The sequence below is a fragment of the Pipistrellus kuhlii genome, unplaced genomic scaffold (genome assembly GCF_014108245.1).
Source record: "Pipistrellus kuhlii isolate mPipKuh1 unplaced genomic scaffold, mPipKuh1.p scaffold_m20_p_8, whole genome shotgun sequence".
In the NCBI taxonomy this organism is placed as follows: Eukaryota; Metazoa; Chordata; class Mammalia; order Chiroptera; family Vespertilionidae; genus Pipistrellus; species Pipistrellus kuhlii.
The window spans coordinates 17002140-17029348 of record NW_023425584.1 but is presented as its reverse complement, the minus strand read 5'-3'; the positions used below and the strand labels follow the sequence as shown (position 1 = coordinate 17029348).

The following is a 27209-nucleotide window of genomic DNA, read 5'->3' as shown; positions in this document are numbered from 1 at the left end:
TATTATCTGTAATAAAATTTAGACTCTAAAAGTTTGCTCATGTAAAAATGTAATCAGGTTCTTATTGGGTTGTAAGGATTCTTTATGTATTCTGAATAGAAGTCTTTATTAGATATGATATTATATATACAATACTTGGAAGAATAAAGGTTTTTATTTGGAGAAAATCCAGTTTATCTTCTCTCTCTCTCTCTCTCTCTCTCTCTCTCTCTCTCTCTCTCTCTCTCTGGCTAAGCTTTTGGTGTTGTGTTTAAGAAATCTGTGTACTCTGAGGTCCCAAAGAATGTGTGCTATGCTTTGTTTCAGAAGTTTTACATTTGTAGCTGTCACATTTCTGCCTATGATGCATGTTCAGTTTCTTGTGTAAAGTAAGGACCAATGTTTATGTATGAATATGGAATGAGCCCAGCATCATCTGTTGAAAGGACTTTCCCTTGACATGAGCATAATGTAAGGGTGATTCTTGAGTTTTGGCTGTCCTGTGGGTCTATATGTTTATCCTTATGTCAGCACCTATTGCACTGTTGTGATTATAGTACCTTTATAATAAGTTTAGGTAGTGTTGGCCTTTCAATGTATTGTTCTCTTTCACAATTGTTTTGGCTCTTCTAGGTCCTTTGTCTTTTCATATATCTATTACGATCCACTTGTTCATTTCCCTCATCCCTCTAAGAAAGCATCCTAGAAGTGTGGTAGGAATTGCATGAAACCTATAGAAGCATCCGGGTAGAATTATCTTCATCATATTCAGTTTCACAACCCATGAATTTGGCATGTCTCTCCAGTTAATTAGATCTCTTGTAACTGTGGTTGGCAATATTTTGTAGTTTTTAGAATAGAGGTGTTTTTTTTTTTATTGTTAACTGCATTCCTATGGATTTGATTATTTTGGACTCAACTGCAAATGGAATAGCTTTCCTAATTGTATTTTCATATGTAATTGTTAGTATTGCTTCCATTCCATTTCTATACCCTAACATCACTTTTAGGTAACATGCTGTTATCTGCCAGTTATCTGTAAGCATATTCATGTACATACATATACCAGACTATGAAAACTACATAGTTAGATATATCAGAATTCAGTGACTGCAATATGGTTGGTGGATATGCAAATCAGTTTCATTTTCATACACAAACAACAGTTAGCAAATACATATTTGAAACTGTTCACATTAGAATCCTTACAGCATTACATGTCTTCCTAGATATCATTGACAGATGCACAAAACCCATCCAAACCACAAAATATTACTCAGAGAAATACAAGAACACTACATAAGGAAGGGTACTTCATACTAATAAATTCAATGTCCACTGTTTCACCAATATCATTTCTCTATTTCATCCCAATAAAAATGATTTCAGGCATTTTTCCATAGAAATTGACACTGATTCCAAAATACCCAAAGAGTCCCAGAGGAATGCTTACAGACACCAAAAATTAATTCTCTAGCACCAGAAATTATAAGGAAAGATGTTGATATGGGATAGATGTATAGACAGTTACCTGATTCATGCACATGCTTTCTAGTGACAAAAACATCACATGCACAGTACCAGTACAATTGCCTTAAACAACACAGCTCATTCCTTACCTTACATCACACACACAAAGTCAGTTTGGTCTCTAGTCACTCCCAAATTATCAGAAATACAACAACCAAGTTCCCACACAATCCTATCTAATAAAAGAATAATATATAAATTGATCGTCACTCCAAGAGAGAAAATGGTTGCCCCCATGTGGACACACGATGACTGCTACAAGATGGCCTGCAAAGGAAGGCAGTTGTGGGAAGTTTGGGGTGACCAGGCTGGCAGAGGAGGGCACCCAGGCAGTTGGGGGGAGACTAGGCCTGGATGGTAGTTAGGGGCAACTGGGTCAGCTTAGGAGCATTTAGGGTTAAGGGTGATCAGGATGGCAGGCAGAAACTGTTAGGGGCAATCAGGCAGAGGCAGGCAAGCAGTTGGGATCCAGCAGTCCTGAATTGTGAGAGTGCAGTCAGACATTCCTCAAAAGATCCCAGATTGGAGAGGATGCAGGCTGGCTGAGGGATATGCCCCTCCACCCCCAACCATGTGCATGAATTTGTGCATTGGACCTCTAGTAATATGTAATAGAACAACCTCATGATCTGGGTGGTCTAACAAAAAATTCTTAATAGGATCCAAATAACACTGATCATAAAAAAACAAAACAACAACAAGAACACACACACACATTATATTGGACTTCATTAATATTCTGCTTCAGGTTCTTCTGTTACTTTTTGTCAATCTCTTTAAAGATTCAAGAATCAAACATAAAATACATGAGTTTTCAATCATTCATGGTACATTATTTACCAGTTTAGCACATTATAGAATTAAAATGACATTTGTGCTATCTATAAAATATTGCATATCTTTGCATAAAACCATTCAAATTGTATTACCATATAAAGCCCAATTTATCAATTTCATATTACTACATATTATGATGTAGAATACTATTACAAATATATTACTATAGTTCCTTTTAAACCATGTTCTCCTGTGCTATTGGACATCTGACCAAATTCAACTTTAAGTTTTCAAAATTTATTTCTGCATTTATAGAAGATTACAATTTGACAATATACTCTCTCCTTTAATCACAACATATCACATACTCTTCTTTCTCCCTCTCTTCTTCCTCATTGACTGCCCAGAAAAAAAGCAAAAATTTTTACAACAACCATACTTGCTACTGATTATATGTAGTTTGGTGATTCTTCATAAGCAAAATAATATTTATTTATTTATTTATTTTTCTTTATTGATTAAGGCAGTGGTTCTCAACCTTTCTAATGCCACAACCCTTTAATATAGTTCCTCATGTTGTGGTGAACCCCAACCATAAAACTACTTTTGTTGCTACTTCATAACTGTAATTTTGCTACTGTTATGAATTGTAATGTAAATATCTGTGTTTTCCGATGGTCTTATGCTCTACAGCAGTGGTACTCAACTTGTGGGTCACAACAAAAATAATGTTATGGTTGGGGGTCACCACAACATGAGAAACTGTATTAAAGGGTTGTGCTATTAGAAAGGTTATAATAGAACAACGTATTAGAAAACTACTGGATTAAGGTATTACACATGTGTCCTTATCCCCACATTCATATCCTCAGCCCCTCTCCCTGGTGTCTGTATCCATTTGTTAGGCTTATATGCAATGCAAATAAGTCCTTTGGTTGATCTCTCCCCTTTACCCTGACACTCCTCTACCTTTCCTCTGAGGTTTGACCATCTGATTGATGCTTCTCTGCTCTGGACCTGTTTTTGTTCATCAGTTTATGTTGTTCATTATATTCCACAAATGAGTGAGATCATGTGATATTTATCTTTCTCTGACTGGTTTATTTTGCTTAGCCTAGTGCTCTCCATGCTGTTGCAAATGGTAAGAATTCCTTCTTTTTTAGAGCAGCATAGTATTCTATTGTATACTCACATTTAGAAAAGTAATTGGATGAGTTTCCTTGAAGTCATGCACCATCTCAGATACATTCAGGTGATCCACCATCTCAGATACATTCAGGTGATCAATCTAACATGTCCATTAGTACCATTCATCACAGACTTAATCTGCAGGACTCCAAACAGGACCACCGCTAAGCAGGAAAAGGTCATGTGAGTAGGAAAGTGTGCACCCTATAAAGGCCTGGCCTCTACCTCAAAGCACCATGTACAGCACTGAATCTTCTGTAGGACCTTGGCTGAGAATGGGTAAGGCAACTGGGCCTATTGGCCTCAGGATCCAGACTGAAAAGATTGGCAAATGATAATATTTTCTTGTAATATAAGAAAAAGAGTACAGCACAGACTAGAATTAGAGAAGGGCATTCACAGCAGGAGAAGTGGTATTTCATCATGGTATAAAAAATGATGGGGCCCTAGCCAGTTTAGCTCAGTGGATAGAGCACCAGCCTGTAGACTAAAGGGTCCCAGGTTGGATTCTGGCCAAGGGCACATGCCTGGGTTGTGGGCTCAATTCCCCCCCACCCTAGTAGGGGGTGTGCAGGAGGCAGCCAATCAATGATTCTCTCTCATCAATGTTTCTATCTCTCCATTTCTCTCCCTTCCTCTCTGAAATCAAAGTTTTATTTATATATATATATATCAATATATATATATCAATATATATATCAATATATATATCAATATATATAATCAAAATTTTATTTATATATATATATAATCATATATATAATCATATATATATAAATGAATGCTCAAGGGGAGAGATGTCCTGCATGGTGAAAGGGGGAAAGTAGGGAAAAGATTTGACCAGGAAGAATAACTGGTAGTAGAGGAGATTAGTGAAGTAAATTCAGATGCTGGATTAGGAAGGGCTTTGTATAAACCTACTCATACATTTGGATTTCATTTTGGGGGCAAAATTTATTCCTTCTAAATCTCTGAATCTGATCATTCTAAAAACACAAATAACCTAAATGAATGTAGAAACTGACATGGGATACTCCCTTTACTTTGGCAAGCAGTGCATACTCAGTGTAAAGCATGGTGTGGGGCATTGATATGTCAGGGAAAGTGAATGACAGCCACCCTCCCATAGCCGTACCTCTTAGCTAATCAGTGCTAAGACCTAGGTATTTATCACTGCATCCTTTTATCTAAAATGAAAACAAATATTAGCATGTCTACACCAGTTCATTGTATAAAAATTGGATTTTACTGTAGTCATTGCCCTCAAACTTGCTTTTCAACTTCAAAAGATAGTAATTACACTATGCCTGATGTTTGAGATTTTACAAGGTACCTGGTGCTATTCTAAGGATTTCATTTGCATTACATGTGTCTTCTTTAACTCTCACTGCAATCCTGTAGTTAGTGCCATTATTTTCTCATTCAGACAAAGAAACTGAGACTCAGAGACATTATGTAACTTCCCTAGGTCAGGCCCACCGGCTAGTAAGTGATGGAGCCAGACTCTGAACTCATGCCCTGAACTACTAGACCAGGGTTACGGTTCAGGGTATGAGGACTGCCAAGGAGTTAGAAGAGCAGAAAACAATGATGAAAATTGTTGAGGCAAAAATCTCTGCAGCCCAGTAATTTATTGTATGTATTAGATTGAAGTTGAAATTCCAGGTTTCTAGCCTGGTAAAAGATGATGATTTTCAAAGAAATCCATGAACTGAGATCAGTTTGAGGGGCACATTTGGTGCTGGAGGAGAGGACCATTTTCTCCATTTCCCTGCATTCCTGCTGGCTTTCAAAACAGGAACTTAGGGTAAGGTGACCAGATGTCCTGCTTTTGGCAGGACAGTCCCAATTTTTAACAAATTGTCCCAAGTCCCATTCCACAGCGTTTTTAAAAAGTCCAGATATTTTAAAAAGTCCCAATTTTTGGAAAGAATCTTTCCAAAAGTCGGGACTGTTAAAACGCTGCGGGACAAATTATTAAAAATTGGGACTGTCCCGCCAAGAGCTTAGGGATGTGTTCCAGAGAAACTTCCTATTCTTTCCCTCTCAGAATTTCTCCCTTCAAAAAGAATATCATCTGCTTTCTTATGGAAATAAGAAAAAGAACTTCCTGCAATGTTTGTGCTCCTTGGCATGGGTCTAGGCAGTTAAATATAATTTGGGATGTCTGAGGGGTGAGAAATCCCATTTGGGAGCCCATGCAAGGGCTCCTCCTATCCAACTTTACCAGGAAAATGCTAATATTTTTGGCTTCCTCCTATGTTTGTTCTCCAGTAGTTCTGACCTTAATTGGGAGTCAGGGTAGAATAAATTACTGCATTCAGAACCAAATAGTGGTCCCTGAATTGGGTGTTCTCATAGATCATTCACATGGAGGAAATAGTCATATAAGAATCTTCTAACGAAGTGCCAGGTGTTGGCCCATAAGGACCTGGGGATATAGGCCTGTAGTTCATAAGACATACATGAACAGAGAGAGACTATGAGGACAGAAGATGGGGTGGGGTGGGGTGACCAGAATTCCCAAGTAAACTATTTGGAATATATTCTCTGGCCTATTGGAAGACAGGGGGGCTCTATCAATGCATATGTTGAAATGTACATGTGATGGTTGATTTATTATTACGTTCAACTGACATCTACTGAAACTTGGAGGTAATATAGAAATGCTTGATTTCTCTTCTTTCTCTTGTACCCTAGGCCTTTCTCAGGGCTCCTATAAACATATCTCACTGTGGCATTTAGAGAGGTGGAAAGAGAGGGCAGATGTCTGAAGATGAATTGCTATAATACTGCAGCCATATTAAACTGTCATAAGCAATATTCCCATCCGGCCCGCGGATACAATACTGGCTTTAAACAATGCGTTAGGACTCGGTCCAGGACCCTAAATTATGTCTAGCTTTAGCCACTTGTTACAGAGCTACGATGGATGTATGGGCATTAACCATGCCATCGGAATCCCTCTGGGATGTCTACAGACATGAAACATGTAGATACGATGCTACAATTTGGATTGATGTAGCAAAAAATGGATTAGTAGAAAAATGGGTTAGCAGGATAGGCAGTATGTGTTGGTAGAGCTTGGCCTGGGTTGATTCCCTGTGGCCTTTGAAAACCAGGCAGAACCCTCAAGCTTTCCCACTGGTCCACTCTGGTAGTGAACTGAGCTGGAGATAAGAAATATCATTCCTAGGTCCATGTATGTAATGGTAAATCAATAGCTTGTGACATGTCTTCTCACCAAGAATGAGGGCTTTAAAATTATACAATAGGAACTCTGTGGCACCTTATAGTTCTGGTTGGTTTAGGTCAAATGGCTGTTTTATATCAAATAAATAGGGCTTTCTGTTATATTTGGGGCTCTCTTTTCTATAAGTCTCAGTCTTTTATTTTCTCTGCCAAACATAACTATAGAAAACTCAACATCAGTTAAGTATCATTAATTTTGTTGCCTGTGGGAACAATGGTGTGCTTATGTAAGAGAATAGCTTTTTACTTATGCTGGTGTAAAAAGGTTGATTTTTAGTGGGAAATATCATGTAAGGCATGTAAATATAACTGCTCATGCTTTATGACTTGCAAAGTAAGACAGTCACTTTCACATATATGATCTTGTTTACCTTTGGTTTTCTAATGCCTTTAGGTTTATATTTAAAAGTCTGAAAATACCTATAAGGTTCTACATACTCTGGCCCAAGGCTAATCCGTCAGTGTTCTTCTGTGCCACTCTCTCCTTTGATTAGGAAATTTCAGCCTCTTGGAGTCTATGACATCTCATGTTCTTTGCCTCCTCAGTCTTTGCAAATGCTGTTCTTTCGACTACTCTTTTTGATGTATCTTGACAGCCATTTAGTAACCAACTCTTACTTATATGTAGAACTATTCAGCTTTGACTTGGTTATGAGCAGAAACAAATACTCTGCACCCCCTTTCCCCTCCCTGATCATGATAGCTTACAGGAATAATAGTGCATTTCTTAATCTTCTTTGGACTCTCACAACAGCCTTCTCAAGACCTTGGGAAGTGTACTGCCTTCACCGGCCTTTCCCCCTCACCTATGAAATGGATGCATGGTATATCCTTCCCATTTTTTAGATTAGGGGTGTCGAACTCAGAGAAGGGGCCAAAATCTAAAATCCAGCCTAAATCGTGGGCCGAATGGTTTACTGAACAGTCATAAACTGTCATTGTGATGGAAACGCAGCGGAGTGCAGTGATGACAGCGCGGTGCGGGCCACATTGCAAGGCCTGGCGGGACGGATTTGGCCCGCGGGCCTTGTGTTTGACACATGTGTTTTAGATCTTTCCACTGTACTAGATTATAATCCAAATTCCTTAAGCATGATCAGTGTCCCCTGACCCATCTCAGAACTCTGGTCTTACTTTGAATCCCTTTCTCTCCTTAATTTGCTATCACGGCAGTTATCTCCTTCTGGCTCTTTGCAAACACTCCATCTTTCAGGGTCATGTGATGTTTCTTGATTCTAGAAGATTTTGACCTCCACTCTACAACTAACAAGCTTCTCTCCAGGTCCCAACTAAAACATTCACTCACAGAAAAGCCTTTTGAATTTTCCAATTTAAAAGAACTTTACTGCTCATAGGAATGACTTTTCATTCACAGGAAGTGGCAGAATGACTTTTAATTCACAGGAAGTGGCAGTTTGGATTGTGGCTAACAATGCAGGCTCGTGGCTAACAATGCAGGCTCGGAGTCAAACTACTTGGGTTGAAATTTCAGCTCTGATAGTCCCTCCTAGGTGACCTTGCAGAAGTTATCTGAACTTATTTTCCTCATCTTTACAATGGGTATAAGAACTGTGCCTGCCTCAAAAAGCTGTTACAAGGATGATGTTCATTACTGTAAAGGGCTAAAAAATATTAAGTACTTAGTAAATAATTATAATAATACTAGAGGCCTGGTGCATGGACTCATGCACTGGTGGGGCCGTGGCCTGTAGGGATCTGCCCGCTGTAGGAGTGCTGCTCATACTAGTTAGCCAGGCAGTGCTCCCACTGTGGGAGCATACTGACCACCAGGGGGCAGCTTCTGCATTGAGCATCTTCCCCCTGGTGGTCAGTGCACATCATAGGGACTGGTTGACTGGTTGTTCTGGTTCTGCCATTTGGTCTCTGGGCTTTTATATACACTAAGTGGCCAGATTATTATGATCTTTGAATGCATAATAATCTGGCCACTCAGTGTGTGTGTATTGGAGCCCGGTGCATGAATTTGTGCATGGGTGGGGTCTGGCTAGCCTGGCCAGGGGTAGGGGACATGGTGGTTGGCCAGCCTGCCTGCTGGTTGAACTATTGCTCGAGGGGACAATTTGCATATTAGCCTTTTCTTATATAAGGTATACACTGGCTGGCCAGATTATTATGCATTCAGAAATCATAATAATCTGGTTACTCAGTGTATATAGATTTCTAATAATTTACTATCACAGTTTTGTGTGTTTATTTCCTGAATACTGCCTTTTCCAGTAGAAAGGCATTTTAAAGATCTTAAGGAATCATTCTCCTACCTCTGAAATCCTTTCTGATATTCCTAAAAGTCGCCTAGATCTTCTTTGAGCAATTCCTTGAAAGACTTTACTATATTACAAAGCAACTTTCAATTTCTGTAGATTTGTTCCTATAAATCCCACCACTTAACTCTGGAACAAAACAACTACATTCCCTTTTCCAAATGACAACTGTGGCTTTCCTGGCAGCCCAAGGAACACTATTTCTAGTGCCAGTATCTCTGGTCTCTCTACCATCACCCTCCAGTCAACTTTCAAATCTGGAGTAATCTTGGATGTCACCTTATCCATGCCATATGAGACTATAAGTTTGTTTCAGTGATGAATACCTGGGCATGTTGAATGTGTGGGTTTGAGCTGATGCAAGTGAGCAGGTGAGGAGGGGCTCTGCCAGCATAAAGAGGTAGGCCTTTCAGACAATGCCGGCTACATGGGCAATGCAAGCACATTGACACAGTCTGTGGACATACTCTCATCTAATGAGACTCTTCTGGATTCATCCTCTTGTACACTGTCATCCAGGACATTAATATGTTCCACTTGCTCAATCAGTACTCACTTGGTGTGCAAGGCTGTGTTGAGTATGGAGGTGCAGATACCCTGTCCTCACGGAGACTAGACTCATGGAGATTTCCAGTCTAGATTGCAGGGAATGCATATGTGAACTCATAATGGAGGTGGGGGCTTTTGCAGGTATTGGTTTTTATCACAAAATTACTGAGTTTGTGTCAGGACATTAGCATGCAGCCTATATTTATCGAGTACCTGCTGTGTGCCTGTCATTGTTAGTGCTGAAATGAAATAAGAAGCAAAGGAGGAAATAGAACAAACTCAAGTCAAAAGAAAGGTGAAGAGTAAACATGTGAATCTATGCTTCAGGTGTTGCTAATGCCCAGGAGCAAAATACTTCACGAGTTAGGTGAGAATCCTAGGACTGATTCCAAGGTGCCTTGTCCATTCCCAGCCTCCAGGAAGGTGAAAACCTGCTCATTCTTGATCTGGGGACTGTGTGTCATTTTCATCAGGATCTTTGGAGACGTTTGTGGCTAACTTACTGATTCCATCCCTTCTTCCTCCTATCTCTTCTGCCTCATTTAGGTCCCTTTACTCCTTTTGTCTGACAACCATCTAGACCTGTGGTCGGCAAACTGCGGCTCAGGATCCACATGTGGCTCTTTGTGAAAGAGCCACACTCAAGGGGCCAAAATACCATGGCCTGGGCGAGTCTATTTTGAAGAAGTGGCATTAGTAGGAGTTTAAGTTTAAAAATTTGTCTCTCAAAAGAAATTTCAATCATGGTACTGTTGATATTTGGCTCTGTTGACTAATGAGTTTGCCAACCACTGATCTAGACAATCTAATCAGCACACTTTTCCTTCACACAACTGCCAGTTTCTGCTAAGCTAGAAAGGCCACTCCCATGGCCAAGGCTCCTGACACTACTTGCCTCTTTTATTAACCTCAGTACAAAAAGGTTGCCAACAAGAAAGCCTTGGGAATAACAGCCACCTGCTCCTAGGCCCTGGAGCCCTTAATGAAACCCCATCTTTCCTTTCCCCAGAGGGAGGGAAGAATTGTCGCTTTTCTCTCTCAATTATTTTTCCAGTCTATTAAACTGACACAGCCCCCGTGTCTTTGTGAGAGGTGGGTATCCCGTAGCTCATCTCCTAGAGACAGGGGACCGTGGTGCCAGAGGAGATGTTCTCCACGTCTATTTCCCACCAGAGACAGGAAGATGCTGATGGGAAAGCTATGGCACTAGATGTCCTGGAGAGATGGCTGAGACAATGCAACAAGCAGAACCAGGATGTGCGTGCCATCGGGTTATATAAAATATGCAGCTTTAATCCTCTAAGCAGTTTATCTTTTCCTGCAGCTTAGTTTGTTGGAATAATTACTTTCCTGGGCAGTCCATGTCATGGATGAGGCGGAGTGTGTGCAAAATGCACAAATCTGATAGTGCCCCAGGAAAATATGGCAGTGGGAGGCGTATTAACTCAAGGTTTAGACAATCATGCTGTAGTCAATTAATCCAATTCGGGAAGTCAGCTGCTCAAACTTTCTCTTTTGTTGTGAGCAAAACTGTTAAGCTTCATTTTGTCTCATAAAATCAGCTAATGGAGTCCTGTGCTGAATATTTTTCAGGCACCACAAAGATCCCTAGTGAGGACATGTCTGGGCTGAGATTTGACCCCAGATCTCTGCCCCTGAAATAAGTCCTCTGTACTTCCACAAAAAACCAACACCTTTAACTGTGCACCAGGCCCCATTCCCTTTTGAAACATTATCTCCCTTTTGCTGTTGGATCTTTCCCACCATTCTGGCTTGCACAATACTGGCTTCCCCCACCTTGAAGAACTTCTGCTGACTTCATTTTCCTGCTCTTCTTTATAGCAAAACTATTCAAGAGACTTGTTAATGATTCTTGTCTCCAATTTCTCTTCTCAAATTCTCTCTCGAACCAATCCTGATGAAGCTTTTATACCACCACTCCAGACCCTGTTCCTCTAATGGTCACCTGTACATTGCAGCATTTGATAACTATTACTCCCCCTTTCTTGCAACATTTTCTACATTTTGCTGCCAGGAATGTACTCTCCTGGTGTTCTTCCTTATTTTCTGTCCATTCCTTCACATTATCATTGGCTGGTTTCTCTTCAATTCCCTGAATTTTTATGAAGTCTTGGAAACTTATTCCTAGGTGACTTCTCTTTTCTGTCTATGCTCACTCCCTTCTAGAGATGATTCAATAATTTATTCCTTCAGCATATTATAGATAAATATAGAGTGCTGAATAGCCATTCTACTGACATCTCCCTTGCCCCCCCCCCCAAATCTTTGCCAAATCTGCAATTATTTACATCTCAGTTGATGGCAACTCCATCCTTCCAGCTGCTCAAGCCAAAACCATGAAGTCATCTTTGACTTCTTTATTTCTCCCATACTCCACCTCTACTCTTTCCAGAATTCTATTGGCTCCATCTTCAGTGTATATTTACACTCTTCCACTTATCACCAGTGCTGATCCTACCATTAGCAATGTCAGTAGATTTTTACCTAAATTACTACAATTGCCTCCTACATGCCTGCCTGCATCTCAGTCTCAATACACCTGTCATATGATACTTGAACATTTGCCAGTCAGATCCTGTCACTCTGCTTAAAATCCTTTGATGGCTTCCCATCTAACTCAGAAAACAAGAAGTCCCTTGCAAAGGTCTTCATGACATGTCCCATTCCCCCTCCAAATCTCTGGTCTCATCTCTGAATCACTCTGAGATGTAATAGCTTCCTTGCTAGGTCTCATTGCTATTCTCTCTGCACACCATCCTCTTTCTCTGGATATCCATATGGTTGTTTCCCATTTCCTCCTTTAGGTCTTTGCTCACATGGTTCCATCTCAGTGATGCCTTCTAACTATTTAAAACTGACCGCCCACATATCCATACAAAATTTATTCCCCGAGTTATTTTCTCCATGTCACTGGTTGTCCATTACCATAACACATCATTTATTTATGCACTTGGCATTCTGCCTGCTCTCCTAAATGAGTATAAGATGCAAGTTCCTTGAAAGCAGAGGTTTTGTCCGCTTCCTTCACTGCTAAATCCCAGAGCTTAGGCCAGTGCTGGAAACACTAAGTGACATTTGTTGGGTGACTGAATCTTCATAGTTGTTTGTCACCAGAGATTGGTGGAAATGACATCACAGTTGCAGATTCATCTTCAAAGTGGGTTGTGTGCTCCCTGTAGGTGTAACCCTGTAAGTTATAATGTTTGTGTTTACTTGTGAGATGCATAGAGTACAGAGGTTATGTTTGCATTGCTGAAGCCAGAAGAGTGAGTATGGAGAATCCTACCTTTGGCACTTACTAGCCGTTTGATTAAGTTTCTACAATAGCTTGTGCCTCATTTTTTCTTTCTCATCTGCAAAAAAGGAGGTAATAATATTACTGCCTGAGAGGGTGATTCAACAAGTTAATATGTACAAAGTGCCTAGACCAGCACCCAATAAGTGGTATTAATTGTAACAGTGATAATGAGGATAAAGTTAACAATCACATTTCTGTTCATCAAGAGAAATCAAAGATTATGGTCAAAGAGGGAAAACTTCAGTTATAGGATGAATGAGTTCTGGGGACTTAAGGGACACCATATGCCTATAGTTACTGGTACTGTATGGTACCCAGGGGAGTTGCTATGAGAGTAGAGCCTTAATTTTCTCACCATAGCAACAACAAAATGGTAATTACTTGAAGTACAGATTGTGTTCACAAACCTTATGGTGGTAAACATTTCACAATACATACATGAATCAAATGATCCTTTTGTACATTTTAAACTTACACAGTGTTATAAGCCTATTATATATCTCAATAATATTGAAACCAAAAAATCAAAGAGATGGTATGGCTGATTCTGTGAAAAATCTTCCATTTCCAAATAAAAGCAACTTAAAATGTATGCTATAGCCCTGTGATTAGCAAACTGTGGCTCGCGAGCCACGTGTGGCTTTTTGGCCCCTTGAGTGTGGCTCTTCCACAAAATACCACGGCCTGGGTGAGTCTATTTTGAAGATGTGGCATTAGAAGAAGTTTTAAAAATTTGGCTCTCAAAAGAAATTTCAATCATTGTACTGTTGATATTTGGCTCTGTTGACTAATGAGTTTGCCAACCACTGCTATAGCCTATGAAATACATCTCAATGACATTATATGAAAAAAGAAAAACATCTGCATCATAAAATGACCTGTGAGTATAGTGATATTTATACTAGCAATGAAGATTTATTGAGCACTTATTCATTACTAGGATAAGTGCATCTCTTTGACTTTTTGGTTCCAATATTATTGAGATATATAATGGATTTATAACACTGTGTAAGCATGTGACATTAATTTAATCCTTAAAATAAGCCTATGATATATACAGAATAATTAGACTATTTTTAAAGATGTGAAAACTGAGGACAGAGAAATTAACTCATTTGCCAAACTATAAAAATAACACACTACCAAGTGTTTAAGCCAGAATACAAACCCAATGTATTTGCATAGTGACTGTAATAGAATAAAAGTCTTCCAGGGAAAAAGAAATGCACTCAAATCACTATCAAAAACGTCAGGTTACTGATAACAAGCATAACAGGTCATCAATGTAAACATCATCTGTAGACACTCTGATCTATCTCCTCAACCTTTCCACCATGGGAGCATTAAATGCATGATTAAGGCACTGATGTTTTCGAACAATTGTGAGATGGGCTTTTGAAAAATTTTTCCTCATTGCAAAGTACTGACATTTAAAAATGATTTAAGTAAATGATTAATATGAATGCAAGGTAATCACTGAAATAATGCCACTCATACTCTGATATGTTTTCTAAACAGGATGAGAAAGTTAGAGCTACTGTGTTTCCCCTAAAATAAGACCTAGCACATGGAAAGATAAGATATCCCCTGAAAATAAGACCTAGCACAACTTTGGGAGAAAAAGTTAATCTAAGACACTGTCTTATTTTCGGGGAAACAGGGTAGGATGTTAGGATGTTGAGAATTACCCTTACTGGACAGCACCTATGCCATAACCACCTTAGGTGGGGAATGATGGCTGGTGCATCAGTAGTAATTGTGCTGATTACTGTAGTACTTACAAGGTGTGATCAGTTATTAATTTTTGAGGCCTCATCAAGACCTGAGATACCCATGGGACACTGTCACTGGGATAGCATGTGTTATAGTGGAAGAGGTTGAGACCTGCTGGACTAGGTGGTGAGGTGTCAATAATTGTAAGAAATTGCATAGTTAAGGCTGCTCTCTGCATGCCAGAGTTTGGTATTTAGTTGAAGAACTCTGATCTCACATTCAAAGAATACATAAAAGAAAATCAAAGAATACACAAAAGAAATGCTGATTGTAAGTCCAGTTCAGAGAAAGGAGACCTCATAGCTAGGTGATGGTCAGTGAAGATATTGTTCTTGTGTCTTGTGCTAAGTCCAGACATAGGAATTGAAATATATTATATTCTCCCAGAAGGTACTGGGAACCCATTTTCCGACCCTAATACCCATGTAACTCTGATTACCTCAGTTCCTGCCATCATCTAACTGAGCCCACAGACTCATTCAACGTCAAGAAATGTGGACTTCTGGTCAAGATGGCAGAGTAACCCCTGTGATCACCACCTCCTACAAACACATCAACATTAAAAATGTTGTGGCAATTAAGAATCAGAGGGATATCTTGGCAGCAGAGGTTCCCACTGAGGAGTGTAGCTCCACACTGGATTCCTTAGTCGAGGGCACCAGTGCTGGGAAGAGGTGTCCACATACCATCTGGCTGTGAAAACAAGTGGGGATTGCATCCAAATGAGATGGAAGGCTGCAGGAGTCCCAGGTATTTCTCTTTAGGGGCCTGTGCACAGACTCACTTGCTCAAAAACTCAGCCCCTCTGGGATCCAGGATGAGGACTGCAGGGGCAGCCCTCTCCTGAGATGGAAATGCTGGCAGGCACCATTGCTCCTTTGTTAAATGCTCCTCCCACTCTGCTGGCATCAGATCTTAGCTATTCAGTAACCTGGGTAACACCATTCACTCTACCCAACTCAGGTGCCCCACTGAACCTTTTTAAGTGGCTTTTAAAACTATGCAAGCACCCCCGCAGCTCATGCTGCAGACTTTCAAAGGTCCACAAACCCCAACCAAGAAGGGACTGGCTTCAGCATGCCATGTGCCTCTGGCTAAATGGAAACCAAACCTGCCTTGAACAGTCTCAGCTTCTATTGTCACTCCATCAGGTGGCCCCAAGCCTGGCATAGCTGTAGCCAATGTCAGCTTGGAACCCAACTTCAAGTGAGCAGCTATGAGTCCAGCAGCACAAGTGGTGGTTGAACTCAGCTCATATCAAAGTGCTCACCAAGGGGTCCCAAGTCTGGTACTAGTGGCAACTAGTCATGGTTCATAACACAGCATCTCCAATTAGCAACCCACCACAGATTACTATGCAGCTCCCACCAGGAGGTCTCAAGCAGAGCACAACTGATGGCTGATCTTGGCCTGAACTGGAGCCCCTCTTAAAAGGCTGCAGAACCAAAATACCCGGAAGCCTGCTTCAGACACACTAGACCAACAGTTCTCAACACTTTTAATGCCGCAACCCTTTAATAGAGTTCCTCATGTGGTGGTGACCCCAACCATGAAATTATTTTCCTTGATACTTCATAACTATAATTTTGCTATTTTTATGAATCATAATGTAAATATCTGTGTTTTTTGATGGTCTTAGGCGACCGTGCTAGTGATTCTCAGGTCATGACCCACAGGCTGAGAACCGCTACTATAGAGGCGTCACCACAACATGAGGAACTGTATTAAAGGGTTGTGGCATTAAAAAGGTTGAGAACTAACTGCACTAGAGCATCACCGAGCTCCACAGATGACACACCTGAAGGGCCGACTTGGCTGGCTTATTTCATTTTGTAAGCTGACTTTGTCATCCTGTGGATCCCACAGTGACCTATAGTCCCTGCTCTTAGTAGAGTGTACTTTGCATTATCATTGTGGGCACACCCAATTTCACCAGTACCAGAGAAGCAGTACATTGACAAAGGACATCATCAAAAATGGCAGAGAAAAGATGTCTAAAAATCTCCTCCTCTATAGAAATAGCAAATTGGTCAGAATCTAATTTCTAAAGTTCTGAAAAAGTTAAGTAGCACAGAAACTATAGGAATGCTTATTTTAAAACAACAGCTGAATCTAGGTAAGAAAAGTGAGCATTATAGCATTTCACTTGCCCTATTGGCACCACAGTAGCCTTCAAAACCCACAGCTTGCAATCATGGTGAAAACTGGCAGCCGCTGGAGGGAAATGGTGATATTGGAGCTCTTTCAAAACCCCATTAATAGAGAATTTATCATTGTTTGATCTATTTGGTGATTTCCTGAGAGACCCTACTAACAAGGCGATCTTTATTTGATATAAACGGAGCTCAGTATTTGAGGCAGTAATAATAAGAGTTGAGGCAAATAATAGGCTAAGCAAAAAGCTTAATTAAAAGGAAATTTAGGGAATATGTCCAAAGGGGGCTTTGCAAAGTGCTGATGTATTCTGCAGAATTCAGAAAGCCATGCACATGCGCAGGGTTATACAGACACTCAAACACCTGGGAAGGCCCAGTAGCAGGAACAGGAGGTGAAGTGAGGATGGTCACCTGCCTGGGAGAGCATTAAAGGTGCCCAAACATGTACACAGAGCTCCTCAGCAACAGCTCAGAGATTTATCATGTACAAGAATTTAAGGAAATCTCTATCCAATCATTTAATCAAAGTGAGCAGAGGCTGCAGTGCCCACACAACAAAGAATTAATTTCAAAAAGTCACTAAATAAATAACAAACTCTGGGAAGGGAGAATATCTGATTTCCAGAGTTTCCACATTTATTTTAAATGTCTAACTTGAAAGGAGGAGGAAGAAAAAAAATAAGCATGAGACAGAAACACAAAAACTATAGCCTGTATATTATGTTGAAGATAAAGTATTCAACAAAGACTGTCCTTGAAGAAGCCAAGACATTGGATATAGTTGAAAAAATGCTACAAAAAAGTATATCTAAGAAGTTCAATAAACTCTTAGAAGAATAAACTCAGATACAAGCTCAGACACAATAACTGAACTGTCAAACATCTAAGAAAGAGAGAGTCTTAAAAGCAGCAAAAGAGAAGAAACTGATCATGTACAAAGGGTCTTCAATAACAATTACAGCTGATTTGTCACTAGAAACCATGGAGAAGGCAGTGGGATGACAGCTTCAAAGTGCTAAGAAGACACGAATTCCACATCCAGAGAAACCATCCTCCAAGAATAAGAACTGTAGACATTTCACATGAACAAAAACTGACAGAATTCATCACTTACTTCACCTGTCCTACAAGAAAGACTACATAGATCTTTTAGGCTGAAATGAAGGCACTCTAGAAAGTCACTCTAATCCACATAAGTAAAAACACTGCTAAGGTAACTACATAGATAAATTATCAAGGGGGGTATACATAAATATTTGTAGCTCTTTTTCCCCCTCACAATTCTATATAATAAAAGGCCAATGTGCAAAGTGTCTCCTTGGAAGTTTGACCGACTGTGAGTTGAACTGCTCACTATGACATGCGCTGACCAGCAAGGAGTGGCATGGAACAAAGGAAGGCCCCTATCGGCCCTGTTCACTGGCAAGGCCTAGGGATTGAAAAGAACTGCATACAGCAATAACTGTGTGCCCGTCAACATGAATGCACAATGTGTAGTTCTGTACAGAACTACTTTATAGGACAATAGCAGCAGAAAGAACAGGGTGAAGATATATAGGAGAAAAATTTTTGTATAGTATTGATATAAAATTTGAACAATGCAAACTATTTTAAATTGACATAATTATAACCCCTAAGAAAATAACGTAAAAATATAGTAAAATAAATTATAAGAGGATGGAGGTGTACATTAGAAATACCTATTTAACACTTGAAATGCAGTAATGGAGAAGTAGGGACACATAAAAGACCTGATACCTATAAATATTATATAGAAAAATAACATGTAAATTCTACCTTATCTGTAACCCATTAAATTTGAATTTCTTAAATTCTCAAGTTAAGAGGCAAGATTAGCAAAATGGTTTGAAAGGAACCTCAATCCCACTGAACGTCATCTATCAGATTTAAGATTATCACCCATATAGGCCAAAAGTAAAAGAATATTAAAAGAAACTATGCAAACAGCGACTAAAAGAGAGCTTGGGTAACTATACTAATATCAGGCAAAACAGACTTTACGACAAAAACTGTTACTAGAAATGAAGAACAATTCTATATAATAAAAGGCTAATGTGCAAAGTGTCTCCTTGGAAGTTTGACTGACTGTGAGTTGAACTGCTCACTATGACATGCGCTGACCAGCAAGGGGTGGCATGGAACAAAGGAAGGCCCCTATCAGCCCTGTTCACTGGCAAGGCCTAGGGACCCTACCAGTGTATGGATTTCATGCACTGGGCCTCTAGTATTTTATGATATAAAAATTTTTTACCAAATATACAGGGAAGGCTATAAAATTCAACAATAATAGTTGTAGACTTTAATATTCCAATTTAAGCCGGGACCGGTTTGGCTCAATGGATAGAGCGTCGGCTTGGGGACTGAAGGGTCCCGGGTTCGATTCCGGTCAAGGGCATGTACCTTGGTTGCGGGCATGTCCCCAGTGGGGGGTGTGCAAGAGGCAGACTCTCTCTCAGCAATGTTTCTAACTCTCTATCTCTCTCCCTTCCTCTCTGTACAAAATCAATAAAATATATTTTTTAAAAAAAATTTTTTTTACCAAATATACAGGGAAGGCTATAAAATTCAACAATAATAGTTGTAGACTTTAATATTCCAATTTAAGAAATAGATAAAACAAGACAGAAGATCAATAAGGAGATAAAAAATTTGAACAAAAAACTGGACATATAAGATATCTATAGAACATTCCATCTAACAACAGAATAAGTTGATGCCTTTCAAATATACCTGGAACATTCTCTAGAACTGACCCTATGTTAGGCTAAAAACAGATAAGTTTGAAATGACTTTGGATGATAAACATACATTGCTATTGCTATATATAGATTAACTGTACACTCGAAACCTATGTAAATTTATTAACCAATGTCATCCCAATAAATTTAATAATTTTTTTCTTCATATCCCAATAAATTTAATATTTTTTTTCTTCATCTAAACCCTCTTTTGACAATAACAAAACAAAACAAAAATCTTGTGAGGAGCCACAATACAGTGAACAACAAAAGTTGAGCTGCTATGATTGCAGTGGGGGCTGGGTCTGGTTGGGAGCGAGAGGCTGCCCCTCCTATGTGACCTTTCTCTTTCTCCTCCTGCTGTACAGTGGCTCCTGAATACCTCAGTAGAACTCCTGGCCTCTCTGTGGCATGACTGAATAAAAAGGAATGTGCCAAACCTCAGCATGGCACGCTCACTCTTGTAAGTGGGTTGGTTGTAAAATGAGCTAGCTCATTATTCCAACCCACAATACAAAACTGCTTTTGAAAGGAACTCCTGTTCTTAAAAGTAAAAAAAGGGCAGTTTAGAAACAAAAAGCATTGGGCTTAGGAAGGTACTCTTTCTTGTGATATAACTTTAAGTTGGGTAGCAGCCACTGATTTGAAAGTACCCGTGGGGTTCAGGCCAAGCTTTGGAACTTTATTTCCACACATAAACTAATATGGAAAGAAACCTGCTATCACTCTGGAGCAGCGGTTCCTGCAAATCGCACACCTGACAAAGCATTTTACATCTGCCAACCTCCTTCCTTCTCCTGGAGCAGATAATGGCTCTCCATTTACTAAGGTGGCAAGAGGCGCCAGTTTTGGAATGAATTAGATTACCCGCTGAAATGTATATTACATTTTTATCTCCTGCATCCTTACTGCATAAAAGGATTTAAATACTATTCTGTCCCACTAACACAGCCAGCTGCTGGCCATTCCTCCAGAATGAGTCCCTTTTCAGAGGTGAAAACACACAGCCCAGACAGCTGGAAAGCAGTCAGCTGGCCACCATGAACGTGGCTCCCGAGTTTCCCATGGACTGCTCTCTACTGTGCTCCACCTGACCACCCCCAACTGCTCTTGCCACCAGGCTGACATCATCGCACCACTGGCCTATCAGCCGCTCCAGAGAGATGCTCAGACAAATCACATTTGGTGCTGCTCAGTCTCATGAGTCAGAAAATCTGATTAGATTTCTATGCCTTCTGAATACAACTCTGAGTGTGGTCCCCCAAGCAAATCGCTGGGCACTTTCACTCAGTCATTTCAGGTGAAGTTCTGGGGGCCCGGGCAGTGGCAGCCTTCCTGGAAGGAGGCATGGGAAACGCTCACTCAGAAGGAGCCAAGGCTGTGGGGCATATGCTTGAGGACAAAGCAAGAACACTTTCAGAGTGCTTACAGCTTACAAAGCACCTTCATTCTTATTTCATTTCAGGTTCTACACTGTCCAAGGAAGTTAACACTAAAATGAGTATGCTTCTGAAATCCATTTTTCAGTTAAAAATGGTGTTCACAAACATAGTCACTAACCCAATTCCACGCAGTAATTGACAAGACTCAGAGCAGGGGTTTTGTGATCCCAAATCTGGTGGTGGTGGTATTTTTCTGCACAATGCTGACACCCACCACCGTTGCTCACAAAGACGCTAGTACTTGGTAAAGTACTATGTGCCAGGGGTACTTGGTGAAGTACTACCTGCCAGGGGCTCTGCTCTGCACAGTGCTTTCCCTGTGTTATCATCACATACACCCACCTTGGAAGGTGGGTGCTGACAGGTCCAGAGGAGCTCAGAGAGACTGCAGTATGTCTAAGTTTGCCCTCTGATGCTTAGCTCTCCTTACCTATACAACTACAGCTTCCTGACCTGCAGGGAAATGAACTTGACTCACATGGGCTTTCTCAGAATTTGCAAGTTCACTATTACTAAATGCTTAACTTTCCACTCCTGACACTAATGCTTTCAGACCTAATTTCTTTCTAAACCTGAGACTTCTGAACATGTGTACCTTTCAATATTTGTGGATCACGTTTTGTTTTCTATACTGAGCAGGAAGCCTGCCCGAGCAAATATTATGTTCTAGTCCAAATAGGTCCAATTAAGGCAGAAGCCCTTAGTTAAACAAACAGGAAAACAGGCTCAAAATGCATATCCTTGGGGTTAAATCCACCAAAAACAATATAGTGTGGGTTAATTTGTGTCTACAACAGGAGAAAAAGGGTTATTGCTGAATTTAACAAGTATTTTACATTTCTCAATTTCAAGGACCATTTGGGAAAATAGGACAATGCATGAAATGTTTGTTTTCAAAAGCAGCCCCGGAGAGAACATACCAAGGGTAAGTGTTAATTTGTTATTGTCATTCAGAGTATATAGTCTTGGGGCCATAGCAGGAAGATCCGTAAGAAAGAGCTGGGCAATCTCATGTAACAGGTGAGGAACTGAATCTTGGAAATGCTAAATGACTCACTTGGGGTCACAGGACTGCATATAGAGCACATTGGTTCCAGTTCAATCCCACATCCAATGAGACTGAAGCACCCTAGGAATACTATACAGATGACAGATGTTACTGTAAGGCCGAATAGTCTGAGAAAACTACGTAGTTTTCTCATTTATATTTATTTACTATGTTTTTTCAAGGTAGGGGGAATGATGGGTCTTTTCAATTTTGCAAATTTTACCACCCAGGATATTAAAACACTATAGTAAATAGTTTGAGAGCTGAAAAGGCAAAGCAGGCCTCATCCCTATTCATCAAATGTAAATGTAATGATTAGACTGCAGTTGTCATTAACTAGCTAATAACTACTTATGACCTCAGGATGCAGTTTCTACCCAGCTAATGGGCTACACAGCACAGCTATGATTTTATCTCAGCTGTTACAGCCCTCCATCTCAGTTGCTCGCATTAAGGGATGAGCAGGCTCTGCTGATTATCTACATAATAAAAGATCATGTTCTAAGGGCCTTCAGAAAAACTCTCATTAAACAAAATTGGAGTTGTGCAGAATAACTTGTTGATGGCCCCGAATAACCCTCAGGAATCACATTGATCATGTGTTTTCTCAGCCGCATTTTCAAGCAATTGGGAATTGCTAAGTGCTGGGCATTGCATCTGCTGACACTATGCAAACAAGATTTTTCCATGCTGCTTCCAGTTAGCCTGAGAGATGGCACCCACTTCCTGTAGGCAAAGTTTGAAGGAACATGCAGAGGAACAGTTCTGGCTGAGCTGGGCTCAGAGTGCAGAGGTTAGCTTCAAAGGAAGACTAAGGCTTGGTAATGCCTACATCTGTTCTTCAAGCCAACCTCCCCTTTCTCCTCCTCACCTATTTCTTCTCAAGAAACTGTTCTTTCCTCTCAGGTGATAGAACAAGGAAATCTGTAGATGTTTATTAAACAGTGATTAGTGTACATAGATTTACAAATATTTCTGCATATATCTATCGATATTAATTTAAATATTAATTAGTTCAGACTGATGTCTTCAACCCTAATCCATCACCACATGGGTCATTCTCACTTCCTCCCCTTGCTTATCTATAAACTCCTACAGGGAAAAACATGGATATCCACCATCCATTTACTTAATTATTGGGTTTCAGTTTACATGTATAACAATATCAGAATTGTTAACCTATTGACCTATGAGAAACAACTCTATCAATTAGAGCCGTGGTTGGCAAACTTTGGCTCTTTGGCACCTTGAGTGTGGCTCTTCTACAAAATACCACATTCTGGGTGAATCTATTTTGAAGAAGTGGCGTTAGAAGAAGTTTAAGTTTAAAAAATTTGGCTCTTAAAATAAATTTTAATTGTTGTACTATTGATATTTGGCTCTATTGACTAATGAGTTTGCCGACTACTGAATTAGAGGATAGTCATTATGATGTTCATGATATTCCACAAATGAGTGAGATCATGTGATGCTAAGATTTAGAAACAGCCTAAAGGCCCATCAGCCAATGATTGGACTAAAAAATCTGTGGTACATCTACACAATGGAATACTATACTACTATAAAAAAGAAAGAGCTTTTACCATTTGCAACAGCATCGATGGACCTGGAGAGCATTATGCTAAGCAAAATAAGCTAGTCAGAGAAAGAAAAGTATCAGTCTTCTTATATTTAATGCCCTTCCTCACAATAGGAAAACTCTTTCCTTTACCATGTAATATGCCCAAACCATTCCAAGCCAATTTCAATGCCATTTATCCATAAAGCACCTCTCAAAACACATACCTTCTTTACCAAAGATGGTATCTTTCCTAAAATTCTAATGCCCTTAATCCTTAACATTTATAAGAGTCCGTAAGATCTTTAAGAATGTCATTATATCACTTTATTTTTCAACACTTTAGGTGCTTATTGATAGTTGCTACATATATGCCAGTGAACTGAAAACAACAAAGCCATGCTGAGGTGGAGAGAAGTCTGTTTGGTTCATTTACCAGTGATGTGATTCATTCCCACATCCTGGCCTTACCCCACAGGGAATTCAGTCACCTTGGAGTCAATCATGCCCTGGGCCATTGCAATAACTTTGGAATTGTTGAAATAATGAATATTAATCTACGCATGAGGAGTGTCTACAGAACCATTTTCAGGGCACACACTCTTCTTTTGAATTATAATTTCTGTTCATGTCCTATTTTCCTTCTAGACTATTAGCCCTTGAGGATAAAATGTTTCTTATTCATTTTATATTCATGAAATATTTATCAAATAATAAATAAATATAAACAGTAGTTCTATAGAGTTGAAAAAAGGAAAAGATTACTCTTTCTTACAAAAGAATTACCTGCAGCTTAATTGATTCCTTATAATTTTAAAGAATAACAAAACTCTAGGATAGATCCCACATTTAGGCAATTTGTTGACAAGGCACTCCTGGCATTGATATCAATGCCTTCAGGAGGGATACGTGTGTCCTTTGTCTTCATGAAGGCTGTGGGTATGGAGTGGGTGATGGTGCCCAAGTGTTCAGCTTCCCAGTTGCCATGGAGATTTAGCCACCCTTGCTGTAGTCAGCAGGTCTCCTTTCTGTGCCCCTGAGAAGTGAAACTGCTCACCTGTTCTTTCTCTGTGTTTTCCACCTGGCAGGCTGCCTTTTATTGAACACAAAGCAGGGTTGTGAACTTCTCTCTCTGCTGTGGAGTAATTAAGTGCCAGAATACGGGTAAGTATAGGAGCGTGGCCTGGGGGCAGGGAAACTGATAACCTCAGGGGATTTAAGGACATTATCTGTACAACACAGCTAGGGACCTCACTGACCTCACTGTGTCTTTCTTTGAAGAAGCAAGACATGTGCAAGGAGACACTATTCAAGCAAATCCTCCTCTGTCCCAAAGTGTGGCTCTATCATGTTTGTGTTTTCAGAAGACACAATGCAGAACACAGGTGAGGCCACAAGCCCAGGACAGTACTGAGTGGGAGGCTGCTGCTCAGTAAAGCGAGAACTGTGTTGGTCAAGTCAGAGTTCCTGGAGGTCCCCGATGCTTTGCGCATTCAGGACTGGTTCTGCTGGTGGGAGTGAAAGTGAGCACACCTCAGGTGGCAGCTGAGGATTAGTAAGTCATGTGATACTTAGCAAAGAGCTAGCATTTCCTTTTGCAGTTTAACTGTATTTCTTAGTATCTACTTGCTGTCAGGCACTGGGGACTGAATATAAATCAAGACAGATATGTCCTGTTCCTCATAAATCAAGTAGATCTTTAAATTGCAATTTTCTAAGCTATTCCTTTGAGTTATATTATTTTACTTAAAAAGCATCTATTACAATTCATGTATTTTCTGGGAATAATTATTAACATTCATATCAACAATTCTGGTAACATAATCTCTATATACTTATAGTACTTTATAGCGTTCACAAAATTCACCTTCTTCCGAACAACAATGTGGGTCAGTGTTTTTAGATCCATTTTGCAGTTGAAGAAACTGAGGCTCAGAGAGCACCTAACTTGTCCAAGTGAAAACATCAGTATTTCAAGTGTGGTCTGAGGTTCATATACATTAAAATTATTAGCAGAGATGTCTATGGAGAATATAATTTGGAGGGGGGGGTGGTGTCAAACCAAGAGCTAAGGACCAGTCTGTAGGGGTGGGCTCCGGGACTTTCATTCTTGATAGTTCTAACTCTACACTAACCCACTGCCACATACATTGGCTCATCCAGGATTTTAATTCATGCCTTCTGGGCTTTTTAAACATTCTCCCATAGCATGCTGAGCAGTGTACGGTCTGGAAGAATTGCTGCCTCTGCTAACCTGAGACAGGTGTGAGGCTCTCTGCATCTTTCTCAGTCCTTTCCTAGTTGAATGCTTCTGTGAAAATGGAAGGGAGGCCTTCAGCATAGTGATTCCATGTCCTCATCACTTCCCTCCACCCCCAAAGGTTGACCCCTCAGAACCCAGAGCTGCAGATCACCAAGAGCCTCTGTGTCTCTGGACTGGTGGTAGCACTTTGTCCCTGATGCTTTCTATTTTGACAGCTCATCAGCAGAACCACTGGAAGGTGGCAGGAACCTCACTGTTCAATTAAGGTTTACCTGTCACTGGAGCATGTGGAGGAGGAGAAAGAAGAGACCTGTGTGGAGGCATCTGAAATAAATGATCTTTAACAAGAAGATTAGCCATATTTCAGAAGTCAGGGTCCTTCCAGGATTTCAAGCATGGCACCTACATGCGGTGGGATACAGTGTCTATTCTCAAGGCCCCTGTTTTCCTGATTTACACATATTGCTCTTTGTCAATTATTGTGTTCTACAAAAGGGCTTATCATCAACAAATTTGTGTAGAGCATTCACTCTGCTATAAATACACATACAAGGACCCTACACTAGCAGTATAGCACACAGATTAGCAGGGACTACAGACTTAAAAGAAGCAATTAAAAACAACAGCAACATACCATAAGGGTTCCACAGAGAAGTTAAGAAAGGTATATCATACAGCAAGTCAATCTACCATCACTCAGAGCTTCTCCATGTGTGGTTGGAGAGCCACCTGGTCAGTAACCTTTGGGGATATTTGTTAGCAAAAATTGCCAAATGCCTAGATCACCCCACATCTCTCTGGGGATGGGCTTGGCAAAGTTACATTTTTGACAACTCCTGAGGGTGGTTCTTTTGCACACTAAAATTGAGAATTTGGGGGGCGGGAGGTGGGGGTGATGAGACATGAGGAGAGGCTGTGAAGAAAGGCCTTTGTAAAGAAATGCTGTGTGCAAGACAAGGCTTAAAGGGGGCATGGGCAAGAGTTTCCCAGGGAGAAGCAACCTCGTATATAAAGGTCCAAAGTGAGAGGAAGAAGGCACACAGTACTCTGTGGGCTGGTGAAGAAGAGAGACAGAGAAAGGTAGATATAAAGCCAGGAATTCAGGTGCAGGGGCATGTCAGTTGGTTAAGGATTTTAGATTTGATCTTAAGCCATTGAAATATTTTGATAAAGGAAGATCATAGTCAAATTTTAATTAAAAAATATATATAGCAGGAAAGAATTGGACTCTTTAGAGAAGATGTTGAGCTATGAGGAGTCAGTAGTAATAATTGGATAAGAAATAATGCTACCTTGGCAATGAGACTGGAGATAAATGAATGGATTCAAGAGAT

At 40.2% G+C, this 27209-nt stretch overlaps 1 long non-coding RNA gene across 1 annotated transcript; it reads left to right on the top strand.

Moving 5' to 3' along the window:
- Nucleotides 1-15122: 15122 nt before the first annotated feature.
- LOC118711412 lies at nucleotides 15123-21079 on the top strand. The gene is made up of 2 exons (XR_004985700.1): nucleotides 15123-15168; nucleotides 19933-21079. It is a non-coding gene; the product is annotated as an uncharacterized LOC118711412 (long non-coding RNA).
- The last annotated feature ends 6130 nt before the right edge of the window (nucleotides 21080-27209 follow it).